The sequence below is a fragment of the Meleagris gallopavo genome, chromosome 3 (genome assembly GCF_000146605.3).
Source record: "Meleagris gallopavo isolate NT-WF06-2002-E0010 breed Aviagen turkey brand Nicholas breeding stock chromosome 3, Turkey_5.1, whole genome shotgun sequence".
Lineage (NCBI taxonomy): Eukaryota > Metazoa > Chordata > Aves > Galliformes > Phasianidae > Meleagris > Meleagris gallopavo.
In genome coordinates, this window is record NC_015013.2 from 35,723,681 (window position 1) to 35,740,987 (window position 17,307).

The following is a 17,307-nucleotide window of genomic DNA, read 5'->3' on the forward strand; positions in this document are numbered from 1 at the left end:
TCTTTCTTTCTCTCTCTCTTTCTTTCTCTCTTTCTTTCTCTCTTTCTCTCTTTCTCTCTTTCTTTCCCTCTCTCTCTCTTTCTCTCTTTCTTTCCCTCTCTCTCTCTTTCTCTCTTTTTCTATTTCTTTCTTTCTTTCTTTCTTTCTTTCTTTCTCTCTCTCTCTTTCTCTCTTTCTCTCTTTCTCTCTTTCTTTCTCTCTTTCTCTCTTTCTTTCTTCCTTTCTTTCTTTCATTTGAAATTGTCAGAGAAGAGTATATTGCCCACCTTTATAAATACACTTAATAATAGATCAGATGGTTTGTCTTGCTGGAAATCTGTCGGTGGGAGTGAGCTGGGAGGGAGAGACTGACAAGACAGCATTTTCTTTTTTTAAGCAGCGTCTTGATGAACAAACCAGTGCTGTATTTTAAACAAGGCTTTTGCACAGAGCTACCCCAGCACAGTAATTTAATGAATCTACATTTCATGACTGAAGTGATAAGGATGAAACATTTTAAAATAACCAAAAGGTAGATACACCAAAAAGTCTGATGAAACATTAAATGAATGTAGTGTAACACATTATCTTTGCTTCTGCACATCCAAAAAGTGCAATGAACTAAAACATTGCATTAAGCCAAGAATAAAGCTAAAAATTAAATTGGCTCAGAAAGATCTAGTGTAGTGGTTTATGCACTAAGAACGCAGTAAATTTGGTCATTTAATATCATTCTCTTTACCTCTGATATGCACATTAAAAGCAAACCAAAATTCACAGTAAAAAGCTAGAAGAAAAGGGCAAAGCTGAACTTTGCATTTTACACGCTTATTTCTTTTTAAACCACTATATTAATTGTTGTTTATTTACTTTATAGATATTCTCATTGTCTGCTGTTCAGGTGGTGTGTATACCCTGAGACATGAAATATAACAGGGTCTGTTACAGATTAAAACAGGATCCAATAAAGAAGACGTATTCAAAAATATAATACTGCCCCTTCAAATCAATAAATAAAGACAAGCATTTCATACACTAATGCATATATCTATGACCATTATAAATTAGTTGCTTGCCAGAAAATACACTTCTTAGCACAAGTGCCATTATTTAAAGTTGTCTGTTTAATGCACACTTAGTATATTTTCTCATCCAAAGCTGCACTGCATAATTAGACAACATCCATTCTTAAAAACTAAAGTAGATGCCAAAAATGTAATACATAAAGCATGACGTTTTACAAATTTACATCTTCAAAAGTTATGTGTGGCTTCAGATAGAAAAAAATTGCAAAAAGATCACTATATTATAATGGTCCGGGTTTCATCTTAGCTTGCTCCATCTGTCGACTGGCAGTAATGTAAGTTATAATGCACTCATTCTTATTCAACTTCAGTGAATGGGTATTTTCCAGGGTAGTTCTATTAAGTGGACAACTAGATAGGTGTCTTAATAGTTTGTTGAATTATGGCTGTTTAAGTCTCAGTAGATCAATGGGCTGATTGCTGGTTCTTTTCCCAGAAGGCATTTATTGTCCTCTAAGGTTAGCATGGATTTCTGTCTGCATTCCCAGCATAAATGTGCCTCCTGTAATCTACTGGTCATATGCAGCAGAAGCTCTTACCTTTTCCACTTGGCATACCTTGGGAGGAGTTCACTATTCCCATACCACCGAGATGGGTGAGTGTGTCTCTGTCCTCCTGCTCTTTTTCAGCCTTCCTGTTGAGAGCAGTGACGTAACTCTGCATTTCCCTAATGGACTCTTAGTACAACTGCCAACCGTCAAACAACTGATCAACAGAAAGATGGAAAATGTGGGTCCACTACTGAATGATGCAGGTCACAAGAGATGGGGATAAGAGAAGTGTATGTCATCTACCTCAACTGTAGCACATTCCTTCGCGCTCTTTGTAGGATCATTGTAGACAAATAGGAAAGATAGATTGCAAGGAAGATTACAAGGCTGATAAAAACCTGTCTGTACTGTTAGACTTAAAAAGTAATGGTCAGTATTTTGAAGACCCATTGGTGGATGGTTACTGGTGTCATTCTTTAGGGACTGATGAGGCCTGTGCTGCTTTGGTTTCTTTAGTGACAACCTGAATGGTGCAATGGTATGCACCTTTATTAAGGTCTAGTCTGACAGTGTGCTGGGAGCAGAGCTAACAGGTGGAAGGACAACTGCAAGCTGCAGAAATGGGATGAATAAACTTTAAGAAGTTCAGCAAAGTTCAACAAATGCAAAGTCTTGTATCTGAGATATAACCATTATGCAGAAGCACAGGCAACGGGAAGAGTGGGCAGGCAGTAACTTTAAAAAAGGGATCTGGAAAACCCTGGGAAAGTTTATTATGAATCAGCAACAACAAAGGCAAGTTGCATGGAAAGAGTGCAGCTAGAAGGCCAAGGGAAGCACAATTCTTGTTTAGACCATATCTGAGTAGTTCAATTCTGGGGCTCAGTCTTTACAAAAAGACATAGGCAATGCAGAGTAAGTCTGGCAGAGAATTGCCACACAGTTCAGGTGATATTACGAGAGGTTGCAAGAATGGCATTTGCTTGGAAGTGTATCTATTCAGTGGCTCAGGCTATCTACTAGAAGGTTATAGAGGAGATGCTAAAAAGACTATAGGCAGTAGACTTAAGTTGAAACAATGGAAATTCCACTAGGATACAAAGCCAAAACTTCTTCATGAAGAGAATGAATAGACATTGCCTCAGGTTGCCCAAAGGGCTGTGAAGTCTTCATCCTCAAATAAATTTAGAACTCAATAAAAGAAAGTAGTGGCAACCTGACCTAACTTTGAAGTTGGAGCTATTTTGAACAGGGAAGTGGAATAGGTGACCTCCATAGATTCCTAATTATTCTGAGATTCTCATCACCTACAGCATGTTCTCTTTATGTTTACCTCTGGCTCTGGTATTTAACAGCTATCACAGAGAATAAATTCCCCTCTGTTTTCCCTATGGTCACTGGCGTTTTGGCTCTGCTGCTTGTCTCACCTGGCAGCCAGCTTGTGTCTCTCAGCAGCTTTTGCACAATGCTACAGGAGAGCAAAGGCTAGTGGGCCGTACAAGCTGGCCAGCATGCCAGGAGCCTTTGTGCTTCTGCTTGTTAATCACAAGGTGCTACTGAGGTGTGTGAGCTGGCCAGTGTGCCAAAAGCCAGTGCATCAGCCACACAAAGAGAAATGAGCTAGCAGCAGGCAGCAGCAGATTGCAGAATTGTGTCCTGGTGCTGTCAGGGGCAAGGCCTGAACCACCCACAGTAATTAGTGCAGTCAAATCAGGTGCTACAGCAGCCAGTCAGACTGAGGCTTTCTTCCTCACCTTCCACCTGGCCTGGTAGTCTCCTAAGCACCCTGTCACACAGACACCCTTATTTCTCAATGGGAAGGGAGTAAGAGTAACACTATGTTGTATTAGTTTAATTCTGTTTATTGCATATATTATTTTATACTAGTTACATTATGTTGTGTTGCATCATGTTACATGTTGCTTTGGAAGCCCTTTCCCAATCCCAAAGTCTCTGTTCTGCCATCATGATGTACCTTCTGCAGGTGTCCAACCTTTACAATGTTTGAAAGGCTGGAAGATATCTGTACTATACTCCTTTCTTTCCTCTCATGTAGTGCCACAGATTTCACTAAGCAGCTGAAATTGGAAGTGGGTGTTCCAGCCACAGGAGAGTGGGGAATGAGACAAGAAGCTGACTGCTGATAGACTGCTTTTTGCTTTAGCAGATATACTACTGTTGGAGGGGAGCAGGAAGAAATGGCAGGGCCGGGTCCCCACTGTCTCTCACTTAAGGACAGATATCTACTCATCTTCGAGTCAGGGCTATCTCCGCCATTGCGGGTTCACGCCAGTAAATCAGCATGGAGCTGATTTGTAAATGGTTGGTCTCATTTACTGCATTCCTCTCTGCAAACTGAGCTTGTGCTAAGCTGCTGGAGCCCAGCCTCACTTTCCCCCAGCCGCTCACTTCCAAAAAATTATTGACATTGCCTCCAGCCTTCGGATGTTAGTGGTATTTTTGTTTTATGTCTTTCCTAACAAGTTGACACAACTTAACAATGTTGGTCTTGTCACCAGATTATTCTTCTAAATGAGACAGTTATTCACAGTGAGTCATTGAATATTTTACAACATGGTTACAGTAGCTGCTCCGACAGGCACCTGTGTACAGATGAGAGTATACGTACTGTCATGGCACTGTCAAAATAGGAGATGTTTTCTGTACCTTTATTTATACACACCATTCACACCCTCCTTCCCCCACTCACAGCCTGCCCTTTAATTCTCAAGATACCATTTTTCCACCTTGTTACTGGGGTGGATGCATAAGGATGGCCTTATCATTGCTGTGTGTATTGCATTCTCTCAGGTGTTCGGGGAAAACACGCATTATTAACATTTTGCAACTGGAGGTGCAACATGCTCAGCCTATTTTCCAGCAGACTGGTGGGCTCTGGGAATGGAAATCTGTCCTTGGGATAGAGATAGCTCATGAAATAAAGTTCTGAATTTTCCCTTTTCACTCTCCTGCTTGATTTATTTTTGTGCTACTTCTAGAAGGACTTTATAGCCAAGAACAACCAGGATATCTGCCTGATTGCATATAAAACTGCTTTGTGGCCATCTGGAAACAAAAATCTCTAGTACCTCCCCCCCACCTGAGGCTGTCCCCAGGGAATGAATGTGTGTGTATGTGTGTGAGAGAGCTTGTCTGTGTGTGCAAGGCTAGGATCACTCCCCATTCATCCAAGGTTTCGAGAATAACAGCCTTGCTTAGGCTCACCCCAGATTTTTGTCACTCTGGTGACCAGAATGCCTTATTTGTCATCTTACTAGATGACAGGTCATCAGAGCTGCATGACCTAGCCTTCCTGCAAGGTAATTCTCTTTCCTTTTTAGTGCCTGTGATAATACCTGCTTCTCAGGTATTGTTTAGCTTTAATTAATCCATATTTTAAAAGTAGGCTGAAGTCCTCAGATACATGTGCTAAATGAATATAAAGTATTGTTGTTGTAATTTGCAATTTCCTTGCAATGTTTAGTTTCTTTTTTCCCATCTCTCTCTCTCTCTCTCTTTTTTTTTCTTCTAGAAAATAATTGTCCCCAAACTAGTCAAGTCACAGTAGAGTCTGAGCAGCAGCAAAGGGACCTCTATTCTCTGTCATCTTGCACCTTGCACCTTGTCAGCAACACCTATAAAAAGCTGGTGTAAAATGGCAGCACTCGGCTCTGTTGGTACTTTACACTCATTTTGCACAGAGTGAACAGGCTACACAAGGTGCGAGCCCCAAAGGCCTATGTTTCTGCCCACTTGGGATATGCTCTTTGCATCAAATCTTGAGATTTCTTCCTTTTATTAAAGTAAACCCAAAGGGGTCCCCTAGAGGCATAGCCAATATTCACTCCTTGTGGGCACACAAATCCAGGATTAGCCTGTGGCTGTTCCCAGGGAAAGTGCTCGCTAGTGAAGTCTGCGCTAGTGTCAGGCAGATACTCTAATGGTGAAGACATGCTCTGTCTGTTTACTCATCTGAAATAGGTGCCTCTGAAATGCGTATTTGTGTACCCCCAGAGTTTAAAACTTCATCATGCCTGTGTCCCATCTCAGATACGCCATTCTTCTGAAACTGGTTTTCTTTCACATTACAGTGAATTCTTCAAGAGCCAGGAAGATCTGACTCTGAAACTATTTTCTGCTATTAATTTACCCCAGGTAACGCACAGAAGAGCTGAAGACGAGAGATCTTCCAAACTGCTGGTTCCAGGCAAAATAAAAGTGAGGCACACAATGGGACCAAGCCTGTGTATTTTAGAGGGCCTGTTTTCATAGAAAACTGAAGTTGAATTTCAAAGGCAGAATGAGAGCTTAAATCTCTTATCCTATTAAAAATTCACCCTGGTGGACTTGCCCTACAGGAATCCTATGGATGTGGGCAAAACCCATCCAGAGACAGCAACAAACGCCTAATTTCTACGATGTTTTTTCACAGACATAATGTTTCCTCATACAAATAACAGTGTTTGGGCTCATGCCTGGCTGAGACTGAAGAAAGAGTGATACACATCTATCCTAGTTACTACCACAGCCATGAATTTTAAGGGTTAGTCATCCCCTCAACCTGGAATGGCTCATTCACCTGAGACAGAAATATTTCATTCAGTCTTGCACCCCTAGATTTTGAAGGCTGACACTCCTGAGCAATGAAGCTCCTTTTTCCCTTTTGTTGCTTTCTCTCAGTGAGTGATCTTGACTGCATTTCCACCAAAACAGAGATGCAATATCTCACAAAGTGGTGCACTGCATGTTTCTTCAGGCATTCATTGGCTGCGCCTCATGTGCAGGGCAAAGGCTTAGCCTCTAAGATTTGTTGGCAGCCTCCTGCTCTTTGTTCTTCAGAATGTGAAAATAGTGTAAATAGCAGCATCTGCAATTGCTCCTGCTGCTCTGACTGCCAGCCAAGTCAGATCCCCCTCCCCTCGGAGCACAGTCCACATGCTGCACACAGGACTGGACCAGGGAGGAATTATATGCGGTGAGAGCGCAGCCTCAGGAGTGCTGTGAAGAATACGGGCCATCAGACAGGGAGGCAGATAGAGTGCCTCCGAGTTCAGCTATTCCCAAATGAAATTTAAAAAAAAATCTACTTCCCACATCACGACCCTTATATATGTTTGTAGAATTTTTGTGACTAAATCTATTTTGCTACCAAAAATGTTTTAAAGAAAGGAAGACAATAATTCACTCTGCTTTTCTTGTGCAAGGAGAGCCCTCTTCTATGACTAACCAACCTTCCTGCCATGATCTTGTACCTTCCAGTTCACATTTTTATACTGAGACCATCATTGCATTTCAGAGGCTTCAGCAACTGGGTTCGATCTTTATCTTTTTCTGTAGAGCTTTCTAAAGCATTTTAAAATGCATATGTAGAAACTGAGTTTTACAAATGCTGAAAAACAATGAACTTCTCTTTTTTCTACATATGTGCACACGCATGCATACATACTATATATATGAATATACATATGCCACAGTAGGTTTTATTTCCCCTGCCCTCCTACTTAGGTTGAAAAAAAAGAAAAACCTTTTTCTGGAGAAAACATGTTTTAAAATACCTGTTTGTCCGTTCAAATTTAGTGAAAGGAATGGAACTGTGTGCAGGGAGAAAGAAACATGCTCATCTACACTTTGCAACAAGAGAAGCTGGCAAAGAGCCCTGCAGTAAAAAGCATGCCCCAGAGAGATGCTGTCGATGGATGGGTTCTGCAAGCTCCTTTCCAAACAGCACTGTCAGGCAGCACCACCCCAAAAGCAAACCTTTGCTATACATAAAAATGGCATAGCAGGGTCAGTGACATGGATGAATTGAGCTAAAGGATCTTGTAGGCAGCAACCACTCGCTGGACCTGTTGGTAGCTGATGGAAAGATTCAAGCCTTAAACCTTCTTTCCCAACCCCACAGAAATATTACAGGGGAACAAAAATATTCTTGAGGATACACATAGACAAAGACATATTTTTTGCCTGTGCTAAGTTGTGATTTTACACCATTTTTCTTCTCTTACTTTATCTAACCACTGCAATTTCCCTTCTCTCTTCTGTACACTTGAAGAGACAGATTGGACATAAAACTGAGTTTGCAAAAGGATTCAAGCTCTGCCTTGGCTGCATGGCAGCTGTCCTGAGCCGATGCTTCATTATGAAGTTCTTATTTTGCACTTTAGGCAAAGCATTAATTATCTTTCTAATTCTTCTTCCTCCTTTCTCACTTAATCCATTTTTTTCTCCTCTAAAACACCACAGTCTCACCTAGCTTGAGAGACCCACCTTAACATTAAGATTCACAGCTTCCAACTACATTACTCTCCTGTATTTATTTTTTTACTTGTATCATTCCAACACATGCCAACCTCTAGCACATAAAATGCTTGGCTCAGAGGAACAGACGTATACAGCTGCACTGTAATTGTATAAAAAAAGCACACTAATAACTCTTCAGTGCATTCAAAAACTCTGCTCATTGCAGGAGTCTGGGCAGATTGGCACATAGTGCATAGACGTAGATTATACAGTGCTTAATGGCTAAAGCTGGAGTGCTATATAGCCCAAATACACTTTATTTTCAAGAGAATGAGGCTTTTTTCTTGTTCCCAATAAGTGGATTTTAACCAAACTTCACTAGAATATTTGTGGAAATCCAAGTGTGTAGGATGTAAACACTGAGGACTGCAAGGGGAATCTAACTCTAGGAGACGGGGTCTTTCAGCACAAGGGGGAGAAACACCCTATGGAGAAGTGGCCAACCCAAACAGCTCAGACTGTTAATGCCAATTGCTTGTTCATGTGATTTACAGACCAATCGTTACTTGCAGAAATAATTTAGCCACTAGTTTTGAACTGTGAATCCATTTTGAGGAAACAGTGATCTGTTCATTGGTACTTCAGGAACTGAAAAAGGAGAAAAATATATGATTATTGCTTATGAATTATCAAGCTAATGCAATATTCCTTCTAGTGTACAGTTTGAAGATAGCTTTCCGAATACTAAATCTGTGTAGAGCATTCTGTAAGATTTTCTATGTTTACATCACTGAAAAACTGAAATTCATATTAGAAAGCAGTCTACTATGTACAGAGATTAGCACATTTGCAGGACATACCTAATATTCACAAAAGCAGGCAGAACTGCACATGCTGTGAGCATACCACTCCGGTTTAAAAACCTTAATTCAGAGAAGTAGATCTTCTGAGGAAAAAGGAACATACATAAGCATTTGCCTAACTGTGAGAGTTACAACTGCTTTTCTAAATAAGGATAGACACATGCTTAAGTGCTTTACTTCACCAGGGGATTACACCTCCAATAATTTTATGAATTAATTTTAAATCTAACTGAGGAAATTGAGGCTGCATCCACTCTTCCTCAAGACTCATCTGGATATGCACTGCTCTCAGCCTCTCTGCAGGCACTTGGTGACTGCAGCACGCTTAGGAGATGCCCAACCCTCAGGGTCACAAATAGTCTCCCTGACGGGGCAGCCTGAGACCCATCACAACATGGGCTGGTTCCCTGATGGCCACACACTGTAAATGCACTAAAGAGGACAGCAAATTGGAAAGCCGTGATCTCCCCTGCAATCCACAGAGGTGCAGAGCTACGGGAGAGTGATGGAAAAATACATAACGATCCTTCCAAGCTGTAACTTCTCCTAAGTGTCCAGTTGGAGAAATGGACAACCCTTCTTTGGACCGTTTGGTTCAATATCTACTGCGGTAAAGAGGATCCACAGCCTTGGAGACAACTAAGATGTATGCATTTACAGTGGAAATTTTTTCTATTGCTGACCTGAAGCTAGGGCAGTGCAGACACACTGGTTGCACCTAAGGATGTCAAGTGAAAGAAAGGACCAAACTTAACATAGATACCTAAAACAAAACAAAACAGCAAAGGAAAGAGAGAATTCATATATATATACATACTCCAAACATGTTTTTGTCCCTCCTGATGATAAACACATTGGCTGAGAATATAATTTCCTGTAGCTTTTGTGTTTCTGTAACATTTCCAAACATTTAGGGCACAGTCTGGAAACAAAGCTGACAGACATCACCCTTGAGCGATACTGACTTGCCACTGACCTCGTGCACCAGTCAAAAAGAATAGCGAGCTCCATCTTTTACCCTGGCACGTGACTTCAAAAAAATCAAACAAGCATTTCTCATTACACTTATTAAACTGCAGAATGGCTTGCTATTAATTGACTGAGGTAAAACAAAACCCTCTTTCTGTAAAACATAATTATTTAAGCTAAAGTGCTGCTGACTTAAAATGTCATGTTATTGCACATAATTTATGCTAAAATGAAAGACAGAAACATCTCTTTTGGCCCAATTGCACTGAATTCATAGTTAGGACTGTAAAAGAAAGACTTGAGATAAGTGCAAGCAATGGGTGCTCTGTTGATCAGTCACTGGCTGTCTGGGTATCCCCCACCCATATGGAAACAGCTGTACAACAGGCTACAGGAACGTGAGAAGCCTTTCAGGAGACAGGGCCAAATCATAACTAATCAAAGAGCAAGTCAAGGTATTTACTTTCTACATTGAACCAACACAGTCAGATTTGTTTCACATATGTCTCTAAAGGTGCCTGTGGTTTGAGAGCTCCTGAAGTCCCCTTCTTTCTCATTTTCTAGTTTTCTGGTATACTTTAATTTGGAGGGGAAAAGGGTCGTTTATTAGTAAATCATTCATCTGACACACTTAGATTTATGAAGTGACTTTCCTCCACCAAAGAGCATTACAGATGACAGGCTAGTGCATCCTTTCTGATTATTACCATGGAGCAGAAAGCTAGCTCAGTCCAGACACTGGTCAGCAGAGGAGAGAGCTGATGGCTGGCTCTGACATGTTCCCCTCTGCCTGCAGCTCAAAGCACAGCCGCATGTGTGAATTCTGCCTGACTGGAGATCCGCTGAGAGTTGGGGCTGGGAAGGAGCTCGTGTAAAATGTGTGTCCTGGGCAGCTATGAACCCAGGAGGACCAACATTATATGTGGCATAAATGTCGGATATATCCACATGGGAATACGAGTGGAAGTAATGACTTGGCCTAATCAATAGCAGCTGCTAGCTTCACTTTTATGCTATTGTATCTCATGAGAGCATTAGGTGTTTTGGCATGCAACAGGTCCTGCAGGATCTGTGGCAATTTGTGTCGTCTGGAGGAAGCATCATAAAGAGTCTCAGCTCCCTCCAAACATATCAAAATCCTGTGAGGTGTTACTGGAGTCTCCTTTAGCACCCTTGTAAATTTTTGTGGCCAAGGTAGAGGTATCTAGGGTGAAACTCACCAGTGACTGACAGCATTATAGAACCTCAATCCTGTGAGCAAAACAGATCTCAAAACCCTAAATTATGCATCTGGACTCCCTTTTAAAATAAAATAAAAAAAATCTACTGCCTGTATGTGGCTTGTCTTGAGCTGATATGCTGAGCCAGAAACCAGTAGGAAATGTTCTAACCAGTTACTCTGTAAGGATTAATAAGCATGGGACGAATTCCCAGGTCTCCTCTTATCCCACTAAATGTTTTGACAGTGGATCAGAAAATCCCAGATTTTTAGGTTTTGGTTTTGCTTTGTTTATTCAGCATCTTCCTCTTCTTTCAGTGGTGTACACCCCCGCAGCCAGACCTCCTCTGCAGGGAGGGGATACAAACCTGAGACCATTCTGCAACAGTGTCAATCCACCCAGGTGTGCCCCAGCCATCCATCTGGGGGAGAGAAGACTTTGGGTAGGAGAGGTGGCGGAGAGAGGGGAAAAACAAACAGCTCCTCTCTTCTTGAGGCCCTGCATGGAGGTAGATATATTAGGCATGCTTGGAACATACGCTAAAGCAGTAAAACATTTCCATGGAAGCTATCTATCATAACACAAAGCCAAGCAAATATTCACTTGCAGAAATCTGGCACATTGCAGCAGTGCTGTGATGGGAAATTGGGAAGGCTTATCCTCGTCTTCTCTACTTTCTGTGGGGTGTCTGCACAGATAGGGTTTTTTTTCTTAGCTTGTCACTGCCCCACAAAAAAATAATATTTTCTTTTTCAGCTCCTCCCAGGTTTGAGATGTTGATACTTGCTTCCCAGTGCTGCTGCAGGCATTGAAAGGGGATTACTCCGGTGGATCCTGCTTGTGACAGAATGGAACTTGACAATAAACACAGGGAAATGGCATCCCTAAGCAGAGGGGATTTCACTGCGAGCATGTGTCTTTATTGACAACATTCAATGTCACAATCCTTCACCAGTACAGCTCTTCTACTTACATAGCACAAGGCACAGGCTTTCATTATCTTGTCATTTATCCCAAAGGCATATAACCCATATGTTCTAAGGAACTCCTACTCTTGTTTGCAGTAAGAAAAAGACAAAATTAAAAGCCATCCAACAGAATGTGTGTACATGGACACACGTTTACTAGCCTACACTGGAACCAAGGTTGGTTGTTGTAGGCATAGGAAAAATTAAGAATAGGACTCCTTTCTCTGTGGAGCACAAAGCTATGGCAACCACCTCTCAATGGGCCCTACAGTCTAGGACAGACATGGGCTAATGGAGGACTGAAAGTCAAGGCAGCGAGGCACCAGGAGCACATCCTGGAATTTGATGACAAACTATCTGTGCATTGTAAAACCTACACATTCAGTTGAAACCAGTTTCAACCTTTCTCCCCACAGCCATTCCTCCATCCAGGAGCAACAGAAACAGATCTTTCAGCCTTTACTCCAATAAATATAGGCGTTATTATTGCCAGGTCTGGAGAACATCCGGGCATATTCATGATAATATAGAAGTATTAAATCTATCATAAAAATGTCTAATGCATCCAGAACACTCATGTGTGAACACCAAAATGATGCTGTCCTCTTTTCCTTATTTTGTTTCTTTTCTTTTTCTTTTTTATTTTTCGGTAGAGGAAGATCATCCAGAATCAACCCAGTAAAAAGAATTGTTATAAAATCTCACACCATTGACTTGTAAATGGAATTGAATCTGTAGAGTCTACATAATGATCCTATCAAAAAGGGAAGGAGCTATCACATTCATATAACAGATGAGATATGAAATAACTACTACGGCAGATGAACACCCCAGAGGTATTTTGCTTTATTCTACTCACTGCGTTTATATCTCCAGTTTCTCTAATTTTAGTTATTTTTTCCTCAGGTCCCAAGACCAGAACAGAAAGACTTCCTTTTCTTTCTTTTTTCCCCCTTTTTTAACAAATAACCTCATACAGAAGTCAATAATATAAATACTTATGTTTCTGAGGTCAGTGCTGGGGCTTTATTAAAACTGATTTTTCACAATGTATTCTTCTGCTGTTGCTTTTGCTGTTGCTGCTAGAAACCTTCCAGCCATTTCCCCCTCCCTGTAACCATCATTCGGGTTGCTCAGAAGTTAAAGTACTTGCAGCAGACAGGGGCCAAGTAGTGACAGGCTTACCTTCCTCACTAAAGAAATTGCCCTGCTTAGGAAAATCAGATGCAAAGCCCTCCTCCCTCCCCTTGTAACCCTCACACATTCCTTTACATCTCCTCTCTCCATTCCTTTCCCCCCTTGTCCCCTAGCCCCCTCTGCTCAGCATTTTGATTAGTGACTACTTAAAATAATCAGAACAGCCACTTAACTGGGAGTCTTACACTCACACCTGAAGCTAAAACACAGTGTCATAAAAATGAAAAGTCATCAGAATCGCAAAGACTGCTGTTTGCATGCAGCTGCCAGAAGAATATATTCATCCGGCAGCGATTGTGCAGCACTGCTGTTAGTCAGCACAAGCTGGATTAGTACACAGACCCTTCTATGACTGCCCTCCAGGGATTCACACCCTGGGTTTAATTAGGGTTTGTGCCTGGTTCTGCTTCAGAGAGATGCTGAGTTAAGTGCAGCTCCAGTGTATTGAGCTGGACGACCCCTGTCTATATGGAACATGCTCCTACTGTGGCATACACACCACGTGCACAACCCCATCCGCATATTCTCTTACAACCTTTTTTATAAATTATTGGCAATACTACTGTGCACAAGCTGGAGGGCACTGGTTAAGCCGTATGCTTTGGACTTATTAAACATTACTAGCCCCGGGGAATAAAATGAGCCAGGGCTCATTCGTAGGAAGTGTTGTTGGCACTCTCTAATTGTATAGAACAATATAATCCAATGTGATGCAATGAAGATCTATGGAGAAAAACAGCTTTTTCCTTTGAAGAGAGTGCCAATGTATTTTAATTTTTATTTAATCCACTGACAGGTCGAGAGATGAAAAACACAAATGTGATCTTCTACCATATCATAGATACTGCATACACATGTATATCCCATATCCACATGTATCAGTAAATGGACAAAGAGAACAAGAAATTCAGAGTGGAAACTGGTGCTAAATCAATCCCTCATGCTTCATTCCCACTACACAAAGCAGGGATGTCCCATACTGTGCCCAGAGCACAGACAGCCGCCTTTGAATTAGAGTGGTACTGAAAGAGCAGTGCATCTAATCTTAATCTTATGTAAACTTGTTTTAATTATTTTTCATTGCTTTGGTTTGCAGAGCCCTCAAGGAAGATTGTGAAATGTGTATTAGCTACCTGAAAGGGCAGTTGTCTGCTATATGTATAAGTATTTAGAAATTATTCCAAAGTCCACTGAAGTTAATGGAAGTATTTCCACTGATTTCAGTGGGCTTGGGTAACGCCTTTAGGCAGTTGTCTAAAAGGAACAGTTTTACTGACTTTATAACTCTACTCCCGTTAGTGACTGAATAAAAATAGAGGCAAAGTAATAAAGCCTTCCTAAATAGGAACAAAACCAGAAACGTGGGTTACCGTAGCCTGCTTCTCTAGTGCTAGTTTTGTCTCTCCTTTGGAGGCATTTGTAGGCTTTATGTGGGGTGGTTTTGTGGAGAAAAGCACAGGAGAGTAGCAAAAAGGGAATAGAAAGTGACAAAATGCATGCCACGAATTCAACAGAATTGAGCATGGGGCTACTATGAACGGTACAAGGCTTGCGCTGATTTAGTAAAGTAGAAAGATTTGCCACCTCTGTCCCTCTTATCTACTAAACACTGTTATCTGTCTGATTTTGTTGAACTTCAAATCCTGTTCTCCTTGCTAGTCCCATTTGCCTACGCCCTGGTGAAAGCCAAGTTCAGGAATAATGCAGAGATGAAAGCACAAAATGGCAGATTTGGGAATGAGTGCTGCAGGGGAAAGACCATACAGAAAGAAGGCATGAGATGGTTAAGTATTACCATAGGAAAAGCATGGAAATGGTTGCTTGCTTATAAGCAAGATCCAAAAATTCCCCAAATCACAGTGTCTTTATGAACAGAGGAAGCTGGACTATGAGGCTAGGGGTAAATAGATAGATAGATAGATAGATAGATAGATAGATAGATAGATAGATAATGCAGTTTCAGAAAACCCTTAAAGAGCTCCAATGCCATGAAGTTTGAGAAGGTCACCCTGAAGTCCTGGGAAGCAGAGTGAAAAATAAGATTAAAGAAAACATAAAAGGGAAGTGTAGCATGCTTTTTTTAATGAAGGAATGGGGTTTACAAACATGCTTTCCATTTTGTGCCAAAGCAGTGAAGGGGTCCATACCCTGGGGACCTCCAACATAAGAATGAAAGTAAGCATGGCACCCCCAGCTCCCGGCTACCAGGACTGTGAGTATGGGGTTATTTACTGTCTGGACAGGGCTTATAGGAGCCTAAAGGCATATCTTTATTGATATTACAGAGCACTGCTTCAGAGCTGTATTTCACTCCATACTTCCTACCTGCTGTAAGACTCTTCTGGACAGCAGCTCACCATATGTCTGTTTTTCTGGGACAATCTGGATGCCTGCTTTCTGTTGAGTGAGGGTTCAGTAGTGTCAGGGCTCAGCTCCCTCCTCCTTCCTGGGGGGCACAGCCTGATGGGGATGTGGGCCTGGCAGTTATGGTGCACCACACTCTGGGCCTGTGGGATGATGGAAACCATTATGCCATATTATACGAGCGTCGGGGGACTTGTAAAACTTTTACTGTCATTTAAATACATATTTAGAGATTGTTCTGCATGGATAATATTTAATTTTCACACCTGGTTATTTACTGTGATTGAAGTCTATAATTAAGCACCTTTGAAAAAAGGTTTTTAAAAGGCCCCATAGATGTTAGTAGGTTGGAAGGACCAGGGGCAGTTAGTCACTGTGAAGAGTAAAAAGGAGCCCAAGCCCCGCTATGGGAGAACTCCACACACAGGCATGGACATTTGCTTACATGGAGATTTTGGTCACATAATGGATCAGTCATTGCATCTGCCTTGCTCTTGCTCACTGATATTGGCAGGTCTCAGCATCTGGCTAGCTGTCTGTGACACTCTGGGGTTTCCACTTCTTTTTTAAAAGAGGAACTGACTCTTTCCAGTCTGCCTGATAGCCTCAGGATCTGTCTGATTATTTCATACTTTGATGGAACACAAATCTGTTTTTTCTTTATTGGAAATAAATACTAGTTTGTTATGCATTGTACAATAGTCTTACAGATGCAAAAGACCTAATTTTTTACTGACTAGCATCTTGCTACTCTTGTGCAACCACTGGAGTTGATGGTTTTGCCAGGCATTTTTTTCAGGAGTTAAGAACTCAGTCCAACACAGTAGTTGAATCAGGTTCTTTCCACATACGCTTTTCATACATAAGCATATATGGAAAATAGCAGGAAGTTCTGGTGTGGGTTTTTACAAATGGAATGACCCTCATAAAAGATGAGATTTTGATTCAACAAAGGAAGTGACTTCAGCTCGCTACAAGGAGAATATGCCACTTAAACTCAAAACAGATCTTCCTACCAGTACAACATGGGCTGTGGGTTCATCTCTTTGACATACTGGCAGTGTCTCTTAGCGTGCTGTTCTGAGCAGAATTGCCTCACGTTAATTTATGCAGATGTCCTTACTGTGAGTCAGAAATTTGAGCACACTGCGTGACATCTCTAATCTTCCTGCCTGTTCCCAACCACACCGCAGTGATACACAGGCTTTACCAGAGGACAGAAGTGACCATGCAAATAGATGTGGAGGGGCAGGACTGGGATGAGGAGAGCAAAGCCTCACAAACTTTGCTACCTTAATTCCCTTGTGCTTTTGCATGGCTTTGCCCCACTTCCCATTGTGTAGACTCAAGAAATAATTTATTTCTTTCACTGGGACAAAATCAGGGACGTGCTCCCTCATAGATCATCCACCTACATTGGGTCTGCAATGCTTTCCCATGGGAGTGCTTTTGACATGTCTCTCTCACACCCTCATGTCAAAAAAAAAAGTGCTTTGCTCTTCGGAGATGTTCAGGCAAGGCAGGTCTTAGTGGTAGCATTTTTGTGTTGAGGAAGAACTGCACCACCGCTAACAATAAGCACTTCTTCAAGAGCTAATTGAAGATAGAATGTATAACACCATCTGTAACCAGCCATCTGGTGATTCCCAATAACACTGCCTTCCACACCACAAGGAGGGGAGGAATTTATAGAATAGCAATCTCATTTGAACAATCTGATTTGGATAAAACTCGAGCCCCTCTTTGCCACCTCCTCAGCCATTATCTGCATTCACACTGGGTGAAAACACAGTTCTTGTGAGGGTTTAAAAAAACGCTATCAGACTATGAATAAAAATGATGATGATAATCAGAAATGTATTTATTGGCTACCTTTGAACTTTCAAATTCCAGTCAGACAAGATGCAGGAAACTGAAATCTCAGGAGAGCC